This window comes from Nicotiana sylvestris, chromosome 7 (genome assembly GCF_000393655.2).
Source record: "Nicotiana sylvestris chromosome 7, ASM39365v2, whole genome shotgun sequence".
Taxonomy (NCBI): Eukaryota; Viridiplantae; Streptophyta; class Magnoliopsida; order Solanales; family Solanaceae; genus Nicotiana; species Nicotiana sylvestris.
Genome location: NC_091063.1, coordinates 81627344 through 81641586, shown reverse-complemented (window position 1 = coordinate 81641586; position 14243 = coordinate 81627344).

Genomic DNA, 14243 nt, shown 5'->3' with positions numbered 1-14243 from the left:
CATGACCATGTAGGGCTGAGGAGCGTAGGTCGCATTTTGGTGGGGGAAATACTGTTGCGAGGTTCTTTCCGAAGAACAAAGCCCGGGATTATGATATTCTCCCACCTCTGCCACTGTCATGGACGTTTCCTCTTTTTTCTTCCCTCTTGCCATTCCTCCAGACCCGCTTTGGACGGCTTGGGAGGTTGCCCTTATGGCTGCCTGACTCAAAATTCTTCCCGTTTTCAAACCGTTCTCCACCATCTCTCCAATCTTAATTGCTTCTGCGAAAGGCTTTCCCATGGCCGACATCATGTTTTGGAAATAGTCGGACTCTTGAGCCTGGAGAAAAGTAGTGACCATCTCTATCTCGTCCATGGAAGGTTTTACCCTTGACGCTTGCTCACGCCATTTGATGGCGTATTCTCTGAAACTTTCCGAGGGTTTCTTCTTTAAGTTTGACAAAGCATTTCTGTCTGGTGCGATGTCAATATTATATTGAAACTGCCCTACGAAGTCTCTGGCAAGATCATCCCATATATGCCAGCGAGATACGTCCTGGTCCATATACCATTCCGAAGCGACTCCCACCAAACTTTCTCCAAAATATGCCATTAGCAGCTCTTCTTTTCCGCCGGCTCCCCGCAATTGATTGCAGTATTTTTTAAGATGTGCAATGGGGTCACCGTGCCCATCGTATTTCTCGAATTTTGGGGTCTTGAAACCCGTTGGCAGGTGCACATGAGGGAACATGCACAAGTCGGCGTAAGAGACGCTCTTTTGTCCGCTCAGTCCTTGCATATTCTTCAAACTTTGTTCAAGGCTTCTCATTCTTTTGGCAATCTCATTTTGTTCTGCAATCCTGGGGCTCTGATCCTGCCTGGGCGCAAGCTCGCACTGAGGCGGTAGAGGATTAGTGCTGGTAGCGAATCTAGTTGGTTCCATTGAGAACGATGGTGCTTGGAATGTAAAAGAGGATGAGTCAAAGCTTGGCTTGTACGTGGCAGGCTGTGCCGTAATCGGGCAAGGCGATGCAGTAAAGATGTTCATGCTTGCATCGGTGGCTGACATTCGGGGATGAGGGTCAGAAGGCGATCCAGCAGAGAAGGCTGAGGTGGCTGGGTACCCGAATGGGGTAGCAGGATAATTTATGGGAACATTTGAAGTCCCACTTGACCTGGAGAATAATTCAGGGAATCCGGGGATGACACTTGGCGGCTCTTTCCCACTATTCCAGTCGTCCAGCATTTCCAGCATGCGGAGCCGTAGGATTCTATTTTCCTCCGCAGTTGCGGATTCAAGCGTGAGGACGGCTGAGATCGAACTCTCCTCAGAAACAGGGGTTGTTTGCAACGGAATTTCTGAAGACATTTCCACACTTCCTTTTGACCTGGTGAAGTAAGTGTGAGTACTGCTTCTGGTCCTAACAACAGGTAGCTGAACACTTCTCCTTGACCTCGTGAAGTATGAGTGCGAGGCCAGACTTTCACCAAACCAACCGTCTTTCCAAAAACCCTGGATATACTCATCGACAAGCGCACGGTTAATTTGCAGCAAATAACAGATAGTTAATCTCACGTTGGGCCTGATGCACCTATACAGTTAAGTGGATTACTATATGTTTGCTACGAGAGCATGCGTCATTCCGACATTTTTCCTCTTATTAGTTCTTCCCCTTTTTTATTATATTTTTTTTTTGTTTTTCTTTTATTTTGCAGTAAAAGAAATGCGACCGGATCCGATGAGGATTGCCTACGTATCACGATGCCTACGTGAATCAGATCATTACGTAGTTCGAAACTAACAAAATAAAGAAGCAAGTGCTCATTTAGCATAGGGCTCAAAAGATTTGGCTATTCTTTGTTTATTTACTTATAATTTTTTTTTTTTTTTGGAATTTTTGAAAGGAATACTTTAAAGAAGAAAGAAAATCTTGTTTATTTTGATTTTTGTTTTATTTTATTATTTTTTTAAAAAGAAAGACTTCTAAAAATTTATTTGTTTTTTTTGAATTGAATTCTGGAAATTTATTAAGAAAAGAAAATATGTTTGGTTGGTTTTTTTGTTTTGTTTTGTTTTACCTTTTCTACGGAAGAAAGAATGTATATGATGTTGCCCCTTAAATTTTGAAAAAAGGGACTTTTAAGAAAATGATGTGAAATTCTGAGTTTTATTTATTTACAAAATCACTTCTAAAGAAAAATCCTAATATTTCAAAATTCAAATTTTCAAATATATATATATATATATATTTTTATTTTTTTTTAAAAAAAACACGTTTTACAAAAGCGAGACTAAAGCAAAGAGTATTTTATTTTTTAGATTTTCATTGCTGGTTTTTAATTCTTATTACATTATTTCATATGAAAGACTTCAGAAAGAAAGAGACTTTTTGTTTTTATTTGAGTTTAAGAAAACCTTTATATTATATATTTTTTTTTATATATATTTTCCAAAGAAAGAACTAAAGGAATTTTTTTTTTTTAAAAAAAATTTCTTTGATTTTTGGAAATTGGGGCCGGAACCGATGAGGTTTGCCTACGTATCTCACATCCGGTGAGAATCAGACCCGCGTAGTTCGGTCCAATTAACCGAATTATTTTAGAACAAAACTCTTTCCTTTTCAACAAACAACTTTCCAAAAAGACTATTTTTCTATCTTTTGTTGTTTTTTTTTCTTAGTAAATAAAACATTTTCACCTTTTATTATTGCAAAATTTCAACAGCGTTTTGACGGTAATTGGGAATTGCTATTTTTCAAAGTAGAAAATTAGTCCTATACACTGATATTTTTTTTTTATTATTATTTTCAAATACTCCAAAGTCAGGTAACATGCATGTCCGAGACAAATAAATGCGCGGAAACAAATAGGATGCAACAAGATGGTCTTTTCATTTCAGGTTGCTAGTCCTAGACGGACCCAACCCCTGTGTTGAGTCCCCTAAGTCAAATGCAACATGATGCAAATAAGCGTTCCTACTAGGGATCCGGCATGAAGTCGAGTTATACTAGGTTTAAACCTTGGTATTTGTTCTAGACTGTGTACCCGAGCGGACAACTCGAGTCGAGGAGGGGCAACTTACCGGGAACCAAAAGGCCGTCCGGCTTCGTAACTTATCCGTCCTCTTTCTTATTCCAGGTATCGACACTAACAGAATAAGGAGTCTCGACCAGCGAGCTTCTCCCCGGAGGTGAAGAGAGAAGGGTTCGGCATAGTTTATGTGCAGTTTAGATAATATCAAAGCGGTAAAAGACAACATTTAGTATGTTATGTCAAAACATGTAATATATATCAGATAGTGAGGCCAAATACAACAATTATTCTAAACTTGAATTCTTGAACCCTGAACCAGCGGTTCTGGGTCTAATTCTCCAGCAGCGGTTTTGTTATACTGGGTTTATAACCTGGGTATACGTTCTAGACTGTGTACCCGAGCGGACAACTCGAGCCGAGGAGGGGGCTACGTACCGAGGACCCGCGAGATCGTCCGGCTTTGTAACTTGTCCGACCTCTTTCTTATTTCAGGTATTGACACTAACAGAATAGGGAGTCTCGACCAGCGAGCTTCTCCCCGGAGGTAAGAAGAGAAGAGTTTCAGCACAGTTTATATACAGTTCAGATAATATCAAAGCGGTAAAAGACAACATTTAGCACATTATGCAAAAACATGTAATAAAGATCAGATAATAAAGCCAAATATAACAATTATTCTAAGCTCGAATTCTTGAACCCTGAACCAGTGGTTCTGGGTTCATTGTCCCCAGCAGAGTTGCCAGAGCTGTCACACCTCCTTTTTGCGTGCCCGTCCCCGAGGGGTAAGATGCGCGGGTGGAGTTTTTCCAATTTAAGTGACAATATTCGAAATGGGATTATTTATTTAATTCAGAGTCGCCACTTGGGAAAGGTTTGGTTTTTGGTGTCCCAAGTCACCGGTTTATCTTGAATCCCAAATCGAGGAAATTTTCGACTTTTCCAAATGAAGTCTGCGAACCAGAAATTCTAAGTAAGGAATTCTGTTGACCCGAGGGAAGGTGTTAGGCACCCTCGAATCCCGTGGTTCTAGCACGGTCGCTTAAATTGTTATAATGGCTAAATAGCTGATTTAAATACATGTTGTGACTTATGTGCTTTTATTAAGTTTAAACCGCTTTTATTATTATCATTTATTTTTATAGAATTGCAACGTCGTGAAAATGCATCTCGAACCACGTCACAATCAATGCACCCGTAGTTGTTAACACATTTCGACTCCGTTGAGATTTGAATTTGGGTCACATAAATGTGCACCCGAATTTAAGAATGTAATTTAATTAAGTCGCGCCTAAAGAATCTAACGCGTTATTATCTTTGGGGAAAGCAGTGGAATTCACTAAACAGCCTAGCCTGAATTCTAAATATTTATTATGATTATTTATCGAGGGCCCCGCGATTTTGCATTTTTATTTGGCGAGGCTCGTCTCTATTTTAGAAAGGATATCCTAAAGTTGCTACATTTCTAGTGTGTTTGTCTCTAAAAATAGAAGAAAAGATGCATGCTAACCTCATTATAATGCTTTGGCCAAATCCAGATTTTTAGTTAATCGTCTGATTAATTATTTACAGAGTGAAGAAACGTTGTACCTCATGAAACATACTTTTAACTTGATAGAAGAATTATATACAAGATTGATGAAATGCTACGACTGCTGCAAGAGCTCCCTAACTCTGACTTATTTAGACAAGATTAATTAAAACTACTTATTAGAAAATGCGACTAATGATATTTGAAACTCATCCTATAAACTGCCTAATGAAACTGAAACTCAAGAATCTGAAACTGTATTATCTTTAGCTAGATTTAAAACAACCATTTGCCCTTACATATTCAAAGCATGCTGAAAGAGCGAGTTTAAGTTAAACAATCGTATTAAATAGCTGCACATTTCATGAATTGTATTTACATCTTGTATACTACTTAAACGAATAAAATGTCGCAGTTTCAGATTGGCATAGACTTTAATTAAGTACCACCTTAATAATGTATCTCTATTAGGCTAACTGACTAGAGACTTACATATCTTAACAACATTTATATAAAAAATTCGTAAGCAATGCAACAGATGATTATAACATTCTTCAGATCTTTCGATTCAACTTTCATTGCAACATCAGACAGATTCGAAATGTGTACCTGAGGAAATGCTTACAATGAAGAAAGTAGGGGAGTCAGTTGAGCAACAGTGCAAGCGGAACAGCAGTAACAGATGAACAACAGCAGGACAAATTCCCAGTGCAAAAATGCTATTTAGAGCCAATGAAAGATGGCAGGATGTAGCAAATTCCCAGCAATATAGAATCAGAATTTAACCAGAATGGATCCAGAACTGAACTGATATTACACGCAACCAATAATCTCAAACAAAACTCAGGATAGATCAATATAGAACAGGCAAAATCCAGACTAGTTGAGAATCAAGACAGAGATGAAAAATGCAGTTCCCTTCTTCTGTGTTAGGCCTCTCTTTTATCTATTTCTGTCCGTGTGTTTTCAGATCACTCTCCCTTTCCTGTTTTCTTGTCAATGCCCCTTATCAGTGTATTCCCTTCCCTCTAATGGTTCTCCCTCTGTGTGTGTGTCTATATGTGTATATGTATGTATTTTTGCTCTCTCTTCTCTTTTTTTTTCTCCCAGTCTATCCGATCTCTTCTATTTATCTTCAGGGTCCCTCCCTTTATAAGCCTTCAACTTACCCCTTTTAACAGCCTGTTTAGAGTATCAACACTCCTCCCATGTGCCTTCAACCTTTTCAGATTCCGATTAGTTATTTAAGTATTAACCCCATCATTCCCTTGGCAGGCTTAACTTTAAAAGGCTTAATATTTCTTAAACTAAAGCAAGGTATGGGGCAGTAGAATATATCTGACAGCATATGCTGTCAAACCATTTTAAAATTAAAAGCCCTTTTATGCAGGAAACAGGCTGTGCACAAAGCACATGAAGTGCACCAATGCACATGCTGTGCATGAGTGCACATGCCCTCTAATTCAGAGTTTAAACCAAACATCTCTTTTATATTACTGATCCAAATCAACAGCTATAAGTAAGCAAAACTGGTTCTTAATCGATTCAGGCAAATGTTCAACAGAAGCAAATCGATTTACTATGCTCAGACAGTTGAAACTAATTGACGACACATGTCGACTCGACTATATTAGCATCAACATACACAATCGTAGCCAAAAATCAGACATTTAAACAGTATCACATAAGGGGTTCATATTGCAATGTTAACACAGAAAGGCCCTAGGAACTAAATGAATGACCAATTACGAATTCAATAGAACATACATTTTATACACACGCATTATGAAGAAAGATTTGACTGAATACAGAGGTCCGGCCAAGGTAGACAATAGCAGTTCAAAAACATAAAACAAAAAGTTCGACCATACGGACAGACCTTTAACAACACACAAACATACGAACTGAGATAAAGAAAAGAAAATTTAACTCACCTTAAAGCCTTTTTTTTAAGAAACAAATCAGAAAAATCCACTGGCGTTTGAACAGATCTTCTTTAAGGTTGAATGGACTTTTAAACGAATCCATTAGACCTTAATCTCTTCGGTTTGAAAGGATATGGACCAGTGACGAAGAATCAAAAAGTTCCAAAACTCAGATCTGGGATTCATGCTTCCCTGATCAGATTCGGACCAAACCAAGTATGGTTTGGTCACGAGGGGGTCTGGGGAGTGTCTGGTATGATTTTAAGGTTAAACCGTGTAGATCGAGTTTTGACTCGAATCTTCAAATGAAGATTCGAGAAGGTGGGAAGGGATTCGAACTACATGGTTGATAGATTTGGGTTCAGGATGGCAAGGGGGTTCTAGGGTGTTAAGGGGAAGGTCATCGGCGTCCATGCCGCCGGGTTCTGGTGAAGGGAGATGAGGGCGGCTCTAGGGTTTCGTGGGGGAAAGGATGAGGATGAAGGATAGGGTATTGGATGGGGGGGGGGCAGGGTATGGTTGGGGACTTATATATGAGATGGGAGGGGTTGATCTTAGCCGTTGGATGAGGCGAGATGGAAGGCTCAGATCTTTCTTTTGATGAGGAAACGGCGTCGTTTCTCATTCAGAGTTTGGGGGTCGGTTTGGGTAAGACGGGTCGGGTTAGTTTATGGGTATGGGGATGTGATCTAGGCCGTTGATCAATCTGAGATCAACAGCCCAGATCGGGCTCAAACATTACGACGTCGTTTAGACGTCTTTGGTGTCAACTGGACAAAGGGCCGGGCAAGCCTGGTTCTGGGCTGTTTGTTTGGGCCAATTTTAAATAAATTGGCCCAAGTCCGGAAGGGGTATTTTCTTTCTTTTATTTTTTTTTTATTATTATTTTTTTTAATTTCTTTTCCTTATTTATTTAAAAACAAAACTAAGCAAAAAAATCAAAAATAAAAATTAAATACACACTCACTATAATTATTTGCACACACACTAAAAATTAAATACACACTAACGACCGGATTACGGTTCGAATTATGCATGACAAACACATTTCGTATTTCGTTTTAAATAAATAAAAAAAAATGGGCAAAAGTCACAAATAAACCAACAAAGTGCCGTACAGAAATCCGAAAATTGTACAGCAGGACCAATTTTTATTCTTTTGGAGCGACTGTCGCGCAAAACAAAAATCACGTGCTCACAACGCTGACTTGGTTGCCTAAACCATGCATGTTCCTGAAGGATTGCTCTAGGCTTTTGACTTTACGAATCACTTCCTCCTGTTCTGCATTCTTAACCGGTTTCTCAACTTCTCCCGGGATTTCAAAATGGGGAGTATAGGTATATGGCTCAGGCATTTTAAAAGTGGGTTCGGGAGGGTAATATTGGGTGTTGTGAGCTTGGAATAGTGGCTCACTGGACGATCTATGTAATGGGGCTGGGGGAGGTGCCACAAAGACTGGAACCATGGGTGGGGGAGGGTTCTGTTTGGGTGGTGGAGCTGGAGGAGCATATGAAGTAGTACCATAGCCCTGGGTGTGATAGGGGAAAGCTGAAGATGCGTGGGGAGTGGTGGGCTCCTGAGCCTGAGCCAGAGGTGGGATGTAAGATGGATTAGCGGGGTATAGTGGTGTCGGATGTCCCTGAGACCATGCCCGATGCATTTCGGCCATTTGCGCTTTTAGTTTCCTCATCTCTTCTTTCATAGCGCCCACATCTGTTACCTCAACTTCATTTGAAGGGTCTACGATGCTGATTTCCGAGTCCTGTCCTGTCATGTTTACTTTATCTTTCGACCGGGTGTTGTACGGGTGAGTTGCCAGAACTGCCAATCAACTAACCACCTGCCTGGAATCACACATTTAGACAAACCATTTTGTTAGCGATTAAGTCTTAATAGATTTGACAACCGCACGTTGGCATGAATGCACTTATACAGTTAATCATTTCTATTATGCGTTTGCTCGATTGCATACGTCATCCCGGCATTTCGTTCCTTGTTTCTTTTTACCGTTCTTTCAAATTTCATCACCTCATCCCTCTCTTGTGCTCTTTTCTTTCTTTTATTTCTTTCTCTTTTGTATTCTCGCTCATTTCTTGCTTTCTCTTTCTCTTTTTGTTTTTCCGCTCTTTTCTTTCTTTCTCTCTTTCTTTGTGTTTTTTTTCCTTTTTTTCTTATGATTACGGTCGAATCCTATGGAGATTGCCTACGTATCGTGACCCCGCACGAATCAGTGAAAATAAATGCAAAAATAAAGGGTGGAAATAAGAATTTTTGAAATTTTGAATTTTCATTACTAAAACAAACTATTACAAACTAAACACTTTTCGGAATGAAACTAACAGACGCAAATTAAAAGCAAACACAGACTCTAAGATTGCAAACATACTTGACCTAAAAAGACAACGGACAAACAAAAGACAGACTCAAAAGGTAGAAAACTACAGACACGGACTATGCATACTCTAGTGCTTCAAACTTAGGTGTCCGCGGGGCGTCGTTCGGCCTCGCCGCGGGCCTAGGATCCAAATCCCTTTCAAGATGCTCTAATTCATTCATGGTTCGCTTCACATAGATCATTACTGCTGAGACAAAAGTAGTATAGGTCATGTCTTCACAAACCCGACATCTCCTGAAAATGGCATGAGCAATGGCTCTAATCCTGTCTTTTGTTTGCTTCTTTTCTATAAGCAAGCGTCTTATCTGATCGCTACACGTCTTTAAACCTCGAGAGTCCTGCAGGTGTTGATCTTGCAACTGCTGCACTTCTACCTCCATTTGGGCCAACAAGTCGTAACAATGTCCACTTTCAATTCCAAAATCTCTAGCCTGCCTAACCGCTTTACCCTCAAGGGCAACCACTTTTCTCTTTAAATTGGCAACAATTTTCTCATGGTCCCTTTTCAACTAATTCAAGTACTGGCGACGCTCCTCTGTTCTTGTAGCCCACTGCGCTTTGAGCTCTGCCATGATATTCCCAGATTTTTCTAACTCATCCCGACATTCCCCGACTTCATTTTCCAGCCTTTTTATCAATTGCTCATCTGATCGACTCCTTGGTTGCTTATCGACGGTTATTCTTAATTGCCGGATTTGGGCCCTAAGCGCCTCGTTTTCTCGAGCCAGTCTGTTCTTCTCACCTTGATCCGCGGCAACCTGTACACTGTTCTCGAATTTCAGACTCTCAACATGCTGCTTAAACTTACTAATCTCAGCTCGATAGCCTTCTTCCTTTACTAACCAGTCCCACTGCTCTTGGGATGACTCGGCAAAATCTTCGAGATGAGGTCTTTTAGCCGGTCTCCCGCACGCCATGTCACCTCTGAACCAATCATGATACCCCGGGGCAACTTCCCCTTTAGCCCTATCTGACACACAAGTGTTCGCCATCAAATGTTGACACTCACTCCAGATTTGGCGAACTTCTTCTTCGGGGAACCGACCGTCAGGACTACTTTCGACCACTTGGGTACTCAGATCTTCATCTCTCGGTACTACTTGATACCTCCCTAGTTGCCTCAGAACCCGATATGGCGCATAGGGCTGGATGCTTTTGAGTCCCATCAACAGAAAATGCAGCCTGGCCGCTGGCATATATATGACTTCTTCGACAGGCAACCATCCGAGCACCCACTGTATCTGGCTGGCAGTGAGGGTCCGAAATAAGGATGTCCAAGCCGTGACTCCTTCAGGTAGACTAGCCCCTTTGATTCTTGTGTAAAATTCTCTTATACAAGTTTTCTCAAACGAACCATAACTCAAGAGCTGAGAGCGGTGGCATAAATGCTCAGTCATCCACATTTGTAACAACAAGTTACATCCCTAAAAAAAAATTGCCCCCAGCTTTGCAAGCAGTGAGAGCCCGGAAGATGTCAGCCACGATCATAGGTGCTAAAGTGCTTTTCCCCATGGTTTGCAAGGTACTGACGACCCCCGCTACTTTCAAATCAATATTACCATCTTTCCTTGGGAATATTATGAGGCCCAAAAAGGCTATCATAAAAGCCACCCGTCTGTGTTCCTCCCATTTTTGTCGGTTACTTCTACTGCATAGCTTAAAATCTGGATTATTGAATCCGCCCACGTGGCCATATCTATCATATATGAAGCGGAAACTGCAGAAATCCTTTGCAAAATCTGGATGATGAACTGTTCGGGGTATTTTCAAAGAATCCAAAAACCGGTGTACGGTAATGGCCCTGGGAGAAATTAAGTATTTGAACCGTAACGGAGCTTGATCACTTCCGATGTACCCTGTTATTTCTTCCAATGTCGGGGTGAGCTCAAAGTCCGAGAAATGAAATACATTATGTGCCGAATCCCAATAAGCGACCAATGCCCTGATAATATCCCCCCGAGGCTGAATGTCTAATAAATCCGGGAGATCTTTCAAATACTTTTTCACTTCGTCTTGCCCTTCTTTGCCTAAATCATTCCATCATAATCGCAACTCAAAAGGGATTTTGGTCATTATTGAAAAGGGTTCATTTAGCATCGTGCTCATCCTGCACATTTATTAAGGCGATTAAACAAAAGAAAAACTGTTATTCGACTCAAAAAAAAACTATCTATATTTTCGACTCAAAATAAAATTACCTATATATTTTCAGATTTTAAAAATGAAGAACTCGATTCTCAAACGCGGCCTTTCAGCACTTCGGGAACAAAGATGTTAAGGCTGCGTAAGTCAACCGGTCAAAAATCAAAAATTGACCAAGATGGCCGTTTTGCAAAGTTAGCCTTCCAACGTTCCTTTTAGGGACATTCGGCTATTTATGACAAGACGGCCCTACTTGACTTATTTACAACTCTTTACTTTTTTTTCAATTTAAGATAAAAGACCCGGTATTGCAACACGGCCTTTCAACGCCTTGAGGACGAAACCTTAAGGCTGTGAGGGTCAAAAAATGAAAACATGACCAAAGGTGGCTATTTATGCAAGGTCAGCCTTCCGGCGTTCCGTTTGGGAACATTTGACTATTTTTGACAAAACGGCATCACCCAATTTATTTACGACGAAAATAAAAATTGTGACATTTTTTGGGTATTTTTGCAAGGAAAGGTTGGACCCGATGAGGGTTGCCTACGTATCTCACACCCTGTGAGAATCAAACCGGCGTAGTTCGGGCGAATTAACTAACTATATTTTAAAAACAAGACCCCTTTTTCCATGGCAAGACAAACTATTTTTCCTTTTCTATATTTTTTTGAAATCAAGACGAAATAACGACTCTTTTTTTCATTTTCAATAAACAACCTATTTTCCCAGACTAAAATAAAGACTCTTTTTCTTTTTCTTTTCAACAAACAATTTTCCAAAAAAAAATGAAAGACTATTTTTTCTATTTTTCTTTTGCCTTTAGTAAAACAGACTATAAAAAAAATAAAGCGTTTTTCTTTTTCGTTTTCTCAAAATTTCGGCAGAGTTTCGACAGTGTCTGGGCATTGGGTTTTTCTAAAATAATCAATTAACTCCCTAACTGTTATTTCTCTCTTTTTCTCCTCTTTTTTTCAATTTTCCAACGTTCCCGAGATTCAGAAACTGGTCAACATGCAGGTTCGAAACAAATATATGTACAGAGCAAGTAGGATGCATTAGGATGGTCCTTTCATTTCAGGTTGCTTAGCCCTAGACGGACCCAACCCCTGTGTTGAGTCCCCTAAGTCAAATGCAGCATGATGCAAATAATCGTTCCTATTAGGGATCCAGCATGAAGTCACATTATTCTATATTCAAAACCTGGGTCGGTGTTCTAGACTATGTACCCGAGCGGACAACTCAAGTCGAGGAGGGGGCAACTTACCGGGAACCAAAAGGCCATCCGGCTTCGTAACTTGTCCGGCCTCTTTTCTATTTCAAGGTATGACACTAACATAATAGGGAGTCTCAACCAGTAAGCACATCCCCGTAGGTGAAGAGAGAAGGGTGTTGGCACAAATTATATACAGTTAAGATAATATCAAAGCGGTAACATTTGGCACATTCAGCACAAAACATGTAAGAAAATCGGATACAACCAAATACAACAATTTATCTAAGCTCGAATTATGAACCCTGAACCAGAGATTCTGGGTTCGTTCCCCAGCAGAGTCGCCAGAGCTGTCACACCTCCTTTTTCTACCTACACCCGCAAGGGCGTAAAGGAGTTTTTCCATTTAAAGGACAATCGGAATGGGATTTAATTATTAATTATTCAGAGTCGCCACTTGAGAGATTAATGGTGTCCCAAGTCACCGGTTTTATCCCGAACCGAGGAAACATATGACTCTGTTAACAGTCTGCGAACCAGAAATCCGAGTAAGGAATTCTGTTAACCCGGGAGAAGGTGTTAGGCCTTCCCGGGTTCCTTGGTTCTAGCACGGTCGCTTAACAGTTGTATTTGATTTTATCTGATTTCAATATATGCTAGCTTATGTGTCTTTTATTCGTAAACCACTTTTTATCACTATTTATTTTAAAAGAATTGCGACGTCGTGAAAACGCGTTTCGAACCACGTCGCAATCAATGCACCCGTGATTGTCAACCCATTTCGACTTCGTCGAGATTTAGATTTGGGTCGCATCAATGCGCACCCGAGTTTAAGGAAGTAATTTTATTAAAATCGCGCCTAAAGATTCTAACGTAATATTATTTTGGGGAAGGCCGTGCAGTTTGCTAAACAACCTTTCCAAATTTAGTTATTTTAATAACCATTCGTTGAGGGCCCCACATACATGATTTTGTTTGGCGAAGTTCGTCTCAAACACTTTTATTAAAAAAACATTTTGAGAGTGACTACAATTTTCTATTGATCAACTGTCCCTAAAAGAAGAAAGAAAACTTAATTACGTAAAAACTGAAGTGAGATTATGCACTAAAATTCAGTAGTCCAACCTCAACGATGAGCTGGACCACTGATGGGCTTCAGAAACGGCCCAAAAATTCGGTCAGGCAGGAGAAAGGGAAGCCCATATGATAGATGACAGCACCTGGGATCGAATCCCCTAGGAAAGCCCAAACTCATGAAGGCAATCGATGTGACAGCCTGAGATGGCATATCGCTGAACCCAGCGAGGCCTCGACTTAGTTCAACCAAACGCCCCCTGAAATTACCCCTAAATTATTTTAAGTGTTCAATAATTATAGCAAAGGGGAAACAATACGCATCTACTCGAATTAGAGGGATATTAGTCAATTGAATTCCAGTTTTATGCACAGACTAATTTATCTACTTATATTCCGGTGAGTCCTTAGATATCATTAAGGTGAGAACCAAGCTGTAAACACGATTTCAACAGCATAAAGCAGACTAACTACTTCTGAATTAATTCACGCCAACATTGCTATCAACCTATCATGTAATCAACTAACACTAGTGCTCACCTTATAGTAATCACATGAATCCAATCAAATTAGAAAATGACTACTATCAGAAGAGTTCACACGTTTGTAAGCTAATCAGTTAACAGTCCTCAAATGTTACAGAATCGGGGCAGTCTTAGTTCGAGTTCAACAACCCAATGTTTATCCAATTTGTATGTTGTAAAAATCCAAATCAAATCGACCCAATCTAGTTTAACACATAAACTGGAGATGAGTTTCACGTTCCAATCAGCACAATCATAAACAAAAGTCAAGCATGTAACAGAACTACTTAAACTACCATTTCGCAGCAGAAAACTTGGCTTATTTTTATTTTGTGTTTCCCAACAGGATATGCTACATTGAGTCAAGCTTGAAATATGTACCTGGGTTCGAAAATACAGTGAAGAATGAGAAATAAACAGATGAAACAAT